The 12,783-nt window shown below is 42.8% G+C and overlaps 2 protein-coding genes across 2 annotated transcripts in view; both read right to left on the minus strand.

The window, feature by feature from the left end:
- The window catches only part of znf469 (zinc finger protein 469), a 43,676-nt gene extending 34,183 nt beyond the window's left edge, over positions 1 to 9,493 (minus strand). Inside the window, exon 1 of the mRNA XM_085168414.1 lies at positions 9,379 to 9,493. The gene's annotated coding sequence lies outside the window, so the exon portion shown is untranslated. The remainder of the gene's footprint in view (positions 1 to 9,378) is intronic.
- The window catches only part of banp (BTG3 associated nuclear protein), a 208,387-nt gene continuing 202,864 nt past the window's right edge, over positions 7,261 to 12,783 (minus strand). The window contains exon 18 of the transcript XR_014875346.1: positions 7,261 to 9,592. The gene's annotated coding sequence lies outside the window, so the exon portion shown is untranslated. The remainder of the gene's footprint in view (positions 9,593 to 12,783) is intronic.

Here is a 12,783-nt window from a genome sequence, read left to right on the forward strand (position 1 = left end):
TAAGTTGAATGAGTTCACAAACGGGCACACAGATGCCCGTTGTGTATCTATTGCACAAGAAGATATTACATTCATTCATTTTTTGGAAACTTTCCCAAACTCTCACCATAATCACTACTTGCCTTACCCTAACTCTAACTTAAAACTAAACCTAAGTTTAACCAAACCGTAAACCCAGTCCTTCATTCTGTTCTGATTTATGTTATGGACTCTTGCTTTTCTCCCCAAAAGGAGGCAAGCGGTGGGTAAACAGACTTATGTCCTGATAACATGAGTAATTCCACGCACCCCCCCCCCCCCCACACACACACACACACACACACACACACCACCCTCCCTAAAACAGACGGTGAATGTTTGGCTGCGCCATCTGTCTGAGCTTGACGCTGGGTGTGGGGTGTATATAATTGTCTGACAGGCTGTATGGTGAGTATACACATAGTCATAAACAGAATCTGGAGTGGAAGCACTGATCATTTAGATGCTTGACCTCATGACCCCAGGGTTGAACTGTTATCCATTCATTATGTGTAATATCTGGCCTCGGTGTTTGGAGGAAACACGGGGCGCAGCACTGGACCGCAGCCAGGCAGACTGTTTGTGTGTGTGTGTGTGAGCGTGTGACTTTGTGAGTGTGCTTTTGGAAAGGATGCATGAGCTGAAGAGTTTTCCTGATTTCATCTTTTTTGTTTACGTTCTCATATGTAAGTAAATATAAATGATCCAAAGGTCTGTTTGCGTGTCTGTGCATGAAAGTGTGTAAACATGTCTATATCCAGGCCTTTGATGTCGACCACAGTGGCAATGCACTGTAGTGAACTTTAAGCCGAATGGGAGCGAGACCCACAGAGAAACACATTTCGGTGTCAAAAACATCTGCATTTATATATAACAGCTCCGAAAATACAACTGTTGAATTATATGTACGCTGCAAAAGTGGGAAAACTCACTTTCCGTTGCCAGCATCTTTCTCTTTAAACAATCTGGGAATAAAACACAATGCACAAATGGGCAATAATGCATTTAAAAACAGTCAGCAGGCCGTGTCACCTTCTAACCTAACCTTTTAAACATTTGTGCCTGAGTGTGTGAATACAACACTTAAGCATTGTCAGGATGTGGGCATGCCAAACTGATGCAAAGAGAGCCTGTGTGATGACAATATTAACTCACTGCTACTTTCCCTTATTCTGGAAGTATGTGTGTGAGCATTACCAAATTGCCTAATAGCACTTCACCTCAGTCATTTCAGATTTCAACTCCTGTAAGGCCACTGTGAACTCCTTTAGCAAATACCAGAGAGAAAGGAGAAGGGACAGAGAGGGATGCACATCTAGCAAACATGCCCGTTTGAACCGGAAATATTTAGCAGGGTTAGAACTTTTGGCTCTTTGAAGCAGAAACACTAGAGAGGACCTGGCAAATATATATGTGTTTGAAGGCCAAATAGTGCTGAAGGCAGAGCTCCCATGGGGAATCTGACAGTAAAGCGGCTTTCCACTATGCTCACAGTTTAAATAAGAGACACAATAAGCTCAGTCATCGAGGAAAATGCCCTTATCCTAACCCCCATATAGCTGGAAAACAGTGAGATATTTCATATTTAATGTGGTACAGAATACCCTATACACACACACACACACACACACACACACACACACACACACACTGAGAGACAGACAGGATTCATTATCCCATTCTTTAATGGCATGAGGTGCCAGGTTCATTGACTGACAGAGCTAATTAGAGAGGCATGAAAGTTTAAGCAGCATGTGACTCCCCTGACCCATAAAAACCTGTCATGTTTGTTGGTTCAATTGAGGGCATCATCCTTTCATCTCATCCAACTATAGTATCAGGTTTCTCTCAGTTATACCATAAACAGCCTGAGCCTAATCTTTAAATAAGACCCTGTATTGTTTCTTCGTAGGAGTGGCAGGTTATTTTAAAGAACTGTGAAACTGAGAAAACTTCAGTAAAACTCATAGGCCATGAGGTAAAAGTTAAACTTCCTGATTTTTGTGCAAAATCCTGCCTCCTCTATAAACCTTTTTAAAATCACATATCTGTCAACAGTTAAAATGAATGTGGTCATCTGTCCGTGACACAGATTGCTGTGCCACGGATGACAGTCATCAGTAGTCCAAGAAAGAAGCTTTGAAGTGAAACCACAGCGTGCGCCTTTCCACCCAGTTCTCATGGCTTTCCCTTTAAATAGAGCATGACATCAGACTGTGAGCAGGTCTACCGGCCCCAGCCCAAAACAAATGTGTCCAAACAATGCCACATCTGGAGCGAAACGTAGAAGTAAGCAGAGACCAGCAGGAATGTAGCGGAGAGGGGATTGGAAAGGGAAAGTGATCCTGAAGTTATCAAGCTGCAGGCCAAGGTAGCTATAGCGTAATTTACAAATGATGCATCTGCCCTTCACTCCAAAGGAATGATGAAGCAGGTTCAAATGTCAGGGTTAAAAAATGGGATAAAGACATATTTCAGCACACTGAAAGTAAACATAAACCTGCCAATCCATACGTAACTTGCTGTCTGACCTCTAAGTTCTGGCAAGCGTTAGAGAAAAAACATCTTATTTGATTTGATCACCTTTGACTTTTCTGTGCAGATACAAGAGGAGCTCTGGAGAAAGTCTTCTCAGGAAGCTAGGTCTTGTTGTCAGTGTCAGAAGCAATCAGAGCTGCTGGGTCTGCCTTCACGCAGCAGAAGGAGCAGAGGTGCAAGGCAAAAATTCAGGCCAATTTTCTGCCTGTTGGATAGAGTGTCTAATAAACACATGACGGCTGATCCAGAGGTTATTTGTCAGCAGACACACAGTACACCACCTACAGTCTGACACATAAAATTTGTACTTAAAGTCAAGAATCCATAACATGCGCACCGTAACACACAGACACATGCACACTTTAGAACACATAGCATATCTATATATTAACTTGGATGTGTGTAGGAGGTTAAGGAGACCTTCAGAATGAAGGTGTGATCTGATAAATACAGACATACAATAAGATGGAAAATATGGCGGATGTGCAGTAGTTGAATAAGAGGACAGAGAAATCAAAGAATAAGAGGAGTAGAAGTAGGTAGGAGAAAGAGACAAAATGATAGAACCTGAGGGACTCGCTGCTCCCCAAAGTCATGTGTTTTACATCTGCACTGCAATTTATAAAGCATCTGCCTCCAAATCCTATTTACAGGCCTGATTCTAGGCACGGACAGACTAGTTCGCCAGTTAGAGCGCCACCAGCTGGAGAAGGCACCTGACAGAGGGTTGCATAAATGAGCTAATTACTAAATGAAGTACTTCATTATAAAGACTCTTTAAAGGAAAGCCAGTAATGCCTGACTGAAAAGTTTGAGAGTTACAGTGAAAGCAAGCAAGCTGAGGAAAGGATATGAGGTGAATGAGGTCAAGAAGTTCAATTCTAAGAGTGTCCTGATACTATTCATGTCACTTACTACACAACTTACACAATGGAACAAATAAACCGAGAGCGGTACAAAGGATGCTGGAAAAGGAACAATAAAAGTCAAAATTACTGCACAATACTTTTGTAATATGAAGTCTGCTGTTTATAGTGCCAGTGTCTTAAATCACACTGGTCTCTATTGATGTTAGCGATCAGCCGACAAACACATAACGATTTTTAATCATGAGGCCATCTCTTCAATTATATATTCAAATTTAGCTGAAAATTATATGGGCCTAGAAATTTAAAAATACTCTCATTTAACTTTGAGGTTTTTTGAGTTTTAATGACTGGGAGCACCATGAGAAGTCTGTGATGAAAGCAATAATTTATCATGAATTCAAAGCTCTTTCCTTTAAGGTATTACCGAGCGCAAGCGCATCATTTCTCTTATGTTTTTGCCAACTGTAGATGGTTTCTGCTCACACTCAGGAGGCAACAGTGTCCAGTAAAAGATGGAGGGAGGGAATTCAAAATATAACAGTATGGTAATTCCAGTTATGGTTGAAAATTATTATGGGTGTAGTCAGTAATAATTAAAGAAATACTCTTTTACTAAGACTGTGTTTCTTTGATCATTCACCGGTGAGAATAAGATAAAGGTAAATGGAATATTTAAGCAAGTAGAAACTAGTCAACATCTAAAAATTAGTGCTGAGAAAAATCTGGATTTTGTCCTTGACAACAGTAAATAACACACAGATTATGGTCATCTGCAGTGCACAACCCTGACAATCTCAAAATAAAAAAAGAGAAAGAAACACAAACAAAACAACGATAACCATGCTCTTGTTCACATTCCTGAAATGATGTGCTCTCTGAAGAACTGGACTCCACGAGGTCAAGAGTGTTGTTTGGTCTTAAGGGTCATAGTGTGAGATTCAGCTTTCATCGCCAGTGATAATCCTCAACATGAGGATTTGCACCATAATCCATAATCACTGACTACATTAACTTCTGTGTGGATGACACTCTGCCCCTTTTGAAGGTACAGTGTTTCTCCAACAACAAGCCCTGGATCAACCCTGAAATAAAGGCTCTCCTCAAGTAGAAGAAGAGATACTTTAGATCAGGAAATACAGAGGAGCTGAGAGCGGTGCAGAAGAAACGGAGAAGGAAGATCAGGGGTGGAAAAAACATCTATAGGAAAAAGATGGAGGACCAACTTCAGCAGAACAGCATCAGCTGGGTTTTTTTTCAGGTCACAAACCAAACTCCCAGGCTGTAGGAGATTTAGGATAGGTGAATGACCTGAATTCAAAATCCTGCTCCTCACATACAAGGTCTTAAATAATCAGGCCCCATCTTATCTTAATGACCTTGTAGTACCATATCACCCTATTAGAGCACTTCGCTCTCGCTCTGCAGGCCTACTTGTTGTTCCTAGAGTATTTAAAAGTAGAATGGGAGGGAGAGCCTTCAGTTTTCAGGCCCCTCTTCTGTGGAACCAGCTTCCAGTTTGGATTCAGGAGACGGACACTATCTCTACTTTTAAGATTAGGCTTAAAACTTTCCTTTTTGCTAAAGCATATAGTTAGGGCTGGACCAGGTGACCCTGAATCCTCCCTTAGTTATGCTGCAATAGATGTAGGCTGCCGGGGGATTCCCATGATGCATTGAGTTTTTCCTTTCCAGTCACCTTTCTCACTCACTATGTATTAACAGACCTCTCTGTATTGAATCATATCTGTTATTAATCTCTGTCTCTCTTCCACAGCATGTCTTTTATCCTGTCTTCCTTCTCTCACCCCAACCGGTCGCAGCAGATGGCCGCCCCTCCCTGAGCCTGGTTCTGCCGGAGGTTTCTTCCTGTTAAAAGGGAGTTTTTCCTTCCCACTGTCGCCAAAGTGCTTGCTCATAGGGGGTCATATGATTGTTGGGTTTTTCTCTGTATCTATGAAGCGCCTTGAGGCGACTTTTGTTGTGATTTGGCGCTATATAAATAAAATTGAATTGAATTGAATTGAAGCAGTTCTTTAACAAGTTTGACCAAACACTCGGCCCTCCCCCAGCCCCATCATCTTTGCTGCGAACATCCTATCTTCAACCAGTGCCAGCTTTTCTTCCCATGACTTCCTAGCCCTCAGCCATCATCCACCACCTCTGCTTCAAAAGACTTCATCACACGCCCCTTTCCTCCAACACCATCCTGTCCCTTTCAACACTTCAGGTGAGAAACGAGCTGCGAGAGATCAAGATGCAAAAAGCTGAAGGTCCAAGTGGAATCAGCTCCAGGCTGCTGAGGTGCCGCGCTGACCAGCTGTTTGGCATCATGGAATACATGAGCCTGAAGCTGGGGAAAGTACCACAGCTGTGAAAGACATCCTATATGGTACCAGTACCAAAGACCACACATCCGGAGGACCTCAGCAGCCACAGGCTGGTAGCACTGACCTCACATCTGATTAAGACCCTCAAGAGACTGGTCCTCAAACATATTTGCCTCCTCCTTCAGTCTTCATTGGATCTGGTGTAGTTTGCTTACCAGCCTAGAATCGGGGTGGATGATGCCACCATCTACGTCCTGCACCAAACTCTGACCCAGCTGGAGAAGCCGGGAAGCACTGTGAGGCTCTCCAGCGCTTTGAACACCATCCAGCCTGGACTCCTGAGGTAGAAGCTGGAGCTGTCCCAGTGGTTAGTGGACTACTTCACTGATAGCTCTGGCATAGCTGGCCTCATAACAGGTGAGGATGACTCAGAATACAGATAGTGAATTCAGGACTGTGTGGACTGGTGCCAGCGGGACCATCTTCTGATCAATGTGGGAAACCGAGGAGCTGGTGTAGGATTTCTGCAGGTGCAGACCCACCACACCGACACCAGTGAACATCCAGGGAACTGACATTAAGAGAGCAGAGTCTTATAAGTACACGGATGTTCACCTGAACAATAAATGGAGTCACAACACTGATGCTCTTTACAGGAAGGGTCAGAGCAGACTGCTGAGGAGATCTTTTGGAGGGGGGCGCTTCTGAAGACCTTTTTTCACTCTGTGGTGATGTCAGCCATCTTCTATGATGTTGTCTGTTGGAACAGTAGCTTATCTACAGCTGAGGGAAAGCGTTTAGAGAAGCTCATCATGAAGGCCAGCGCTGCTTTAGGATGCCCTCTCGACCCAGTGCAGGTGGAAGGAAACAGAAGAACTTTGGCAAAAATAACACCACTGTTATTTGCACAGTTTTTCCATTTTCTGTTTTTAATAATCTTTTACATTTTTAATAACTTAATAACTGCACAGTATTTTTTTATTATGCTGTAAATTGTTTTTTTAATCTCCACGCTCCATCTGCCTGTCACTTTGCTGCGGGAACACTTGAATTTCCCCAGTTACTGACAATATGGGATATTTCTATTCTATATTTCTATTCTAATCCCACGGAGGAAGGACAGCGCAGACATGAGCACTGAAGTCACCGTTCACCTTTCACTACCAAATTATAATGAAAGTCATCTCAGTCCTGCCAGCACTGAGCCAGAGAAGTCAGAAAGTCATGATGACATCACTCAACATAAAAATTAATGGAATATTGGAATATTCTCCACTGTATTACGTACCCATTGTCACGCCCCTTAGACACAGAACTACATGTAATCCTTAGACTGGGTATGTCAATAAGTCATTTGTATCTGGTTGATGGATTCTGATTAATAATTGTCAGCGAGGATAAATTGAAAAAAAGTGCACTTATCACAAATAATATGTGTGTGCCACCTCTGGAGTAGTAAATCAGTAGTAGGTCCTGGGGTTATCTTTTTTTTTTTTTTTTTTTACACATTCTCCAGTGAAGGCTGCCTGCATGTGTTTTCATCAGAGGATTCTTGTGGACGATTCTCACAACAAATACGTTTTGTTATCCTCTTGCAGTTGCAAATGTTGATCTTTTATGTTTCCTTATGTCAGCAGTGATGCATGAGCGTGGCGGTAATCTCTTTGGGAGTCTAGAGTTACATTAGCAGGCAGTACGAAAAGCAGGAGGTGGTGATGGTGTCAGGGGTTACGGTGACCTGACAAACACATGAACCACCCAGTGAGGAAGTCAACAAGAGATGCTTTCCACAGCAGCGCCGCGCACCCTAGCAACAGCAGTTGCTGGCAAACATGTGTCTGACAAATGTGCCATCTGAACCAATGACAGGGCCTCAATCATCACAATATGGGGCTGCCTCACAAGTATCTCACACAAACACAGTGAAGGGAGTGGGGGAGTGGAAGGGAAGAAGAGAAATAAGGTGGAGAGAATGCAGGAGGCAAGGCAGATATTGATAGTGTGTGTTGGAGTGCTTTACAAGTCAAACTTGCAGAACTGTGCAGTTCTATTGTGTTCTATTGTTGTCCTTGGGGCTAAAGTGCTAGCAAACTGCCTCAACATGCGAGTCTTATGTCATTTTTTGCCACTAAAATCTCACTTTATCCAAACTATCCTTTCTAAAGCCAAACTGGAAGTTCACTCACACTGAACTGTTTTTTCCTCTTCTGGCTCTCTTTAGAAGAACTTTTATATAATTTGATGCCCTCTGCTGATTCATTTTTATTTGCTGCTCGATCGGCATTGTGTAACACCACCAATGTTTTCAATCAGTCCTTTTCATTCTCCACACTATTATTTAATAAATCTGTTTGCCCCAGCCTTCTGTCTGTACTCCTTCTCATGCTCTTTTTTGTATTTTCTCTCTCCTTCTCTCCCCCTCGCCAGCTCTGGAAAGTACATTCGCACAGTTCAACAGTGACACAAGGACCGTCTCCTCATGGCAGACCATGCTTGTGTTTTTTCAATTAAGCTAGGCTCCTGTACACCATTCATTTGGGAAACCATAATTCTCATGGCCTAGCAAAAACTAATGGAAAGTCACTTAGCTTTTTTTTTCTTTTTTCTGGGAGAGGTATCGGAAAGACCCGTTCCCTGGAAGCACGTCAGATGAGATGGAGAATAAAAACTGTAGGAATACTGTCTATGAAAATACAGGAGGTGCTGATAGGAGGTGAAGGCCTCGCAGAGGGGTTTCAGGGTGCAAGAACTCATGGGGTGAATGGGATCAGGAAGGAGGTGTGTGAAAGAATACAGATGGATGGATTTCCAAGGGAATGCGGATGAAAGTAAGAGAGTTGCAGGCCGGATCTGAAATGCCCAGCGGGGAGGAGGACAGATCCACTGAAATCACTTCAAAGCCTGGTGTCACTGGGCTGCAGATGAGTGCCTGCTGTCCTTTTTATTTACAGAGATGGGCCCCAATGGCCTTTTGCATTCAACAGCAATAAACAGTGCGAATAAATAAATATCCACATGTGGCCAAACACTCAGGTGCAGTAACACCACACTATTTAGCAGCTCATTTAAAATGACTTTATGGCTCTATATTACATTAACACTAGCCCAGAAGGGCAGTAAAAAGAGTGATATTAAGTTCATCTGACAAACAAAGCAATTTTTAAAAACCCAAAACATTCTTACAGAAGAGTCACTTTCACCTTACTTTTCCAAAGTTTTTTTTTTCTAATAATGCCTGCCACTTCATCCTCTTTCCTTCATGTGTGCTTCAGCCACATTCTTTGCATGGCTACAACCCATTTGTCACCATTAACATAAACCTTTCACTGCTGACGCTGACTGCATTCATTTGTGCAAAGTCACAAACACACACATGCTGCATATTCAGAGGTGCATTCTCACATGAGCCAAAACACAGCTACCTACAACTGGTCACACTGTATGGGCAAACACGTGCGCACACGTACACATGCATAATGAAAGTGGGAGTGACTTAACCTGGACAGGCCCCCTTACACCCCCACCTCCCAGCCCCCACCACAACAATCAACAGAGACTGATGGACAGTAAAGCAGAGCACATAGCGAGGCACGGTCAGGAGCAGCACATAAAGAAGGAAGTCTTACCTCAAGAGTAGCGCTGTGGAGCCGATGCAAGGAAAAGCTTCATGTTTGTAGCGGTCTCTTTCAGTCTTGGTATCTTTGTATCTCTCAGCTGTGGCAGACGGGAACTGAGACAGGCACAGGCAGCGCAGAGCGGAGCAGCGCTCGGCACACTTTAGAGGCAGAGAAGGCTGTGGAGCTGCGCAGACCCCGGGCCCGTTCGCTCCCACTCTGCCTTCTGAGGATGAAAAGAGAAGACTTCATTACCAGCTGAGACCACGCCTCTACCCCTCTAGCCTCTCTCCTCCCAAGCCCGTTCTCTCCCTCCCCTCTGCCTTCACTACCTCCCTGCTTCCCTTCCACACTCCCAGCCAGTAGCACAGGCCCTGTCTCAGCCAAGAGAGGGGGAGCAGGCTGCCAAAGAAAACCTCCAGTCCCACCGCCTGCTAGTGCCGTGCAGTGCACGGACAGAGAAAAAGAGCAATGAGGAAGAAGATGGAGAAACAGAGATGTCATACAGCAAATCATTTGAATACACAGAGAGTTATTTGCTTAGTTTGGACCTTATGAATGAAATATAATGTCGCAAAATCGGTTCAACGGAGAGATAAAGTGTGAGAGTTTGCCAGTGACCGTGTTAAATGTCTAGGAAATTAAAATGAAGAAAGAAAAGAAGGAAGACCAAAAGTAAATTTAGACCAAGTATTGGGTGTAGGACAGAAGGGCTTCGCTTTAGAAATAGTGGAAAGAGACAGGGGAAGGACATAGACAGGCAGGCAGACGGAAAGAAAAACACAGACACAGAGAGAGACATAAAATAGGTGATCAGTTTGACAGTTTCAGGGAGTGAAGGAAAAAGACCAAACACATACTTAACCAGGGGGTGTTGGAAGTTTTAATTAAGACTTACTATAAGATCACATCAAACGACTGCTGCTCAGGAAGGACTATGACTGTGTGTGTGTGTTAAGTTCTGGGGGTGGGCACAATGACTGTCTGTGTGTTTATAACTCTTTGCAAACTGCTTCCATATTCATCACCAAGAATAAGGATGACATTTTTTGTCCACCTTCGGAATGTCTTTTCCCCTTTTCTCATCCTCTCTGCCTTTTTTTCTCATGCCAAAGTGAACTCTCTCCCCATGAGACAGGGAAAATCAGACCTAAAAGCACTAGCTGTTTACTGTCCGTAATTATGAGAGGCTGGGTACAGTCAGCCCAGGAAAGCTCTGCACCCTGCCCCCAGTGCCACCACACACAAACCTTGCTCTGCCAAGTCTGCCAGTTTAAACTGGGCAGTGGCAGCAAAACGGGGCTGTAAAGTGAAAGAAAAGTACACTAAAACAAATTAAGGTTAAAGTTAAGGTACAAGTCAACTGGTAATAGAGACTTCAGAAACAAAAAACCACATTATACTTTAAATCACTTCTAGTTAGGTTTCTGTGGAGGTTCAGCTGCTGCATGCCAACTTCAAGATCATAGCATGAAAGTTAAACCTTGATGCTAAAAATTATTTTTTTAAAAAGACATCATCACAGGACATGTCTACATCCACCACTACTGGCAAATCTGTTGGCCTCAGTTTGATTTACCTTTGCAGAAAAAGAAGGCATTAAGTTTAAATAAGAGGACAGCGCTCTAGGATACAGTGCTAGCTCCTTGAACAGGAACAGGAAGAGGGATAAGCAAAAGAGCAGCTGGGACAAATATGAATACCGCAACAACAACAACAACAAAAAAGACAGCCAGAGATCTTGGAGCAGAGCAGAAGGACCAAAATGTCAGCATAATGTAAGAGTAAAGGAGAACTTTTTGGCAACACATGATGAGGTAAGCAGGCATTATACAGATCTCTGGCAATCTCCCATGCTAACATTAACACCTACACAGACCCTCTCAGTGGCATAATGGTGTCAAATTTACACAGGTCCACAAAACAGTACTTAAAGTTATGGGCTGCCTTCATTGTAGGCTGTGAAAACTCAGACACGAGACTGGGGATTGAGACAGCTGAAAATGGTTTGGTAGAGCAATGACAGAGAAAGAAGAGACAAAGTCATTTCTGTGTACTTCATTGCTAAGAAACACTAATCCTCCAAAACCAGTGACATGGACAGCCTTTCTGTGGTGTTTTATGTCTTTAATCGGAGGCTTTGGTGATAAAGAAAAGACTAATCCAACATCTGAAAGTTGCTGTTTGTTTACTGTCTGCAATATAATCAGGTATGGTCATTACCCTAAAGATGGTAAATTGATAAAAATAGCACAAAGTGGTCATGCGATAAGGAAAATTAGATGTGTCACGACAGGCTGCCATCAGACTTTGCAACCAAAAGAAAACAAAAAAACAAAAACCCATACAATAAAATAAAAGATATAGAGAAATAGAAATAGAAGAGGGAGAAAGTTAAAAAAAGAAAGAGATATGATTGATCTAAAATTGGTATTTAGGAACGTGAATACACTCAACATCCTACCTAGCCACTAGGGGCTCTACAGAGCTGTGGTGTAAATACAGTACAGTCCAGTGCGGCAAAGTTTAGCAGTAACAACAACTCTCACATTCTTCCCTCTTTTTTGTTTCAGAGAGGACAAACCTCTGTGCCCTTTGTTTTCATGACTGGTACAGCAAATTGTAAATCCCATCTCACCGATTTAAATCACTTATTAATCTAGTACAGGTCAGACATGGCCTACAACTCATTAGACTAAAAATAAACAACATAATTTCTGTTGCTTTTTACCCAATTTCAGAAGAGAGGATTGTGTAAATTAACTGAATGATAATGTTCACCTGCCAGTTTATTAGGTATACTTTGCTAGTATTGGGCTGGACTCTCTTTTGCTTTTGGAACTGTCTCATTTCTTCAGAGATTTTGGTCTATATTGACATGATAGCATCACATAGCTGCTGCACATTTGTCAGCTGCACATCCATGATGTGAATCTTGCGTTCCACTACGTCCCAAAGGTGCTCTCTTGGATTGAGCGAGTGTGGAAACTCTGTGAGTACAGTGAACTCACTGAGATGATTTGAGCTTTGTGTGATGGTGCATTATCCTGCTGGAAGCAGCCATCAGAGGATGGAAACAGTAAGGACATGGTCGCCAACAATGTTAAGTTAGACTCTGGAGTTAAAATGATTCTCAATTGGTACTAAGGAGCCCAAAAAGTGCAAAGGAAATATCCACCACACTATTGAAACGGACAAATTGCAATGCTACCAGCAAAATGTTAAAATCAAGACTCGTCTGATCAGACAATGATAAGCCTTATCTGAAGGCTTCCAATCGTCTATTGTTACATCAGTTTCCTGTTCCCAGCTGACAGGAGTGGCACTTGGTGTTGTCTTCTGCTGCTGTAGTCCATCTATAGCATGTACTAAGAGACTTGTAATTGTATTAAGAGCTGCTCTTCTGCATACAATGAT

The sequence above is a fragment of the Neolamprologus multifasciatus genome, chromosome 7 (genome assembly GCF_963576455.1).
Source record: "Neolamprologus multifasciatus chromosome 7, fNeoMul1.2, whole genome shotgun sequence".
In the NCBI taxonomy this organism is placed as follows: Eukaryota; Metazoa; Chordata; class Actinopteri; order Cichliformes; family Cichlidae; genus Neolamprologus; species Neolamprologus multifasciatus.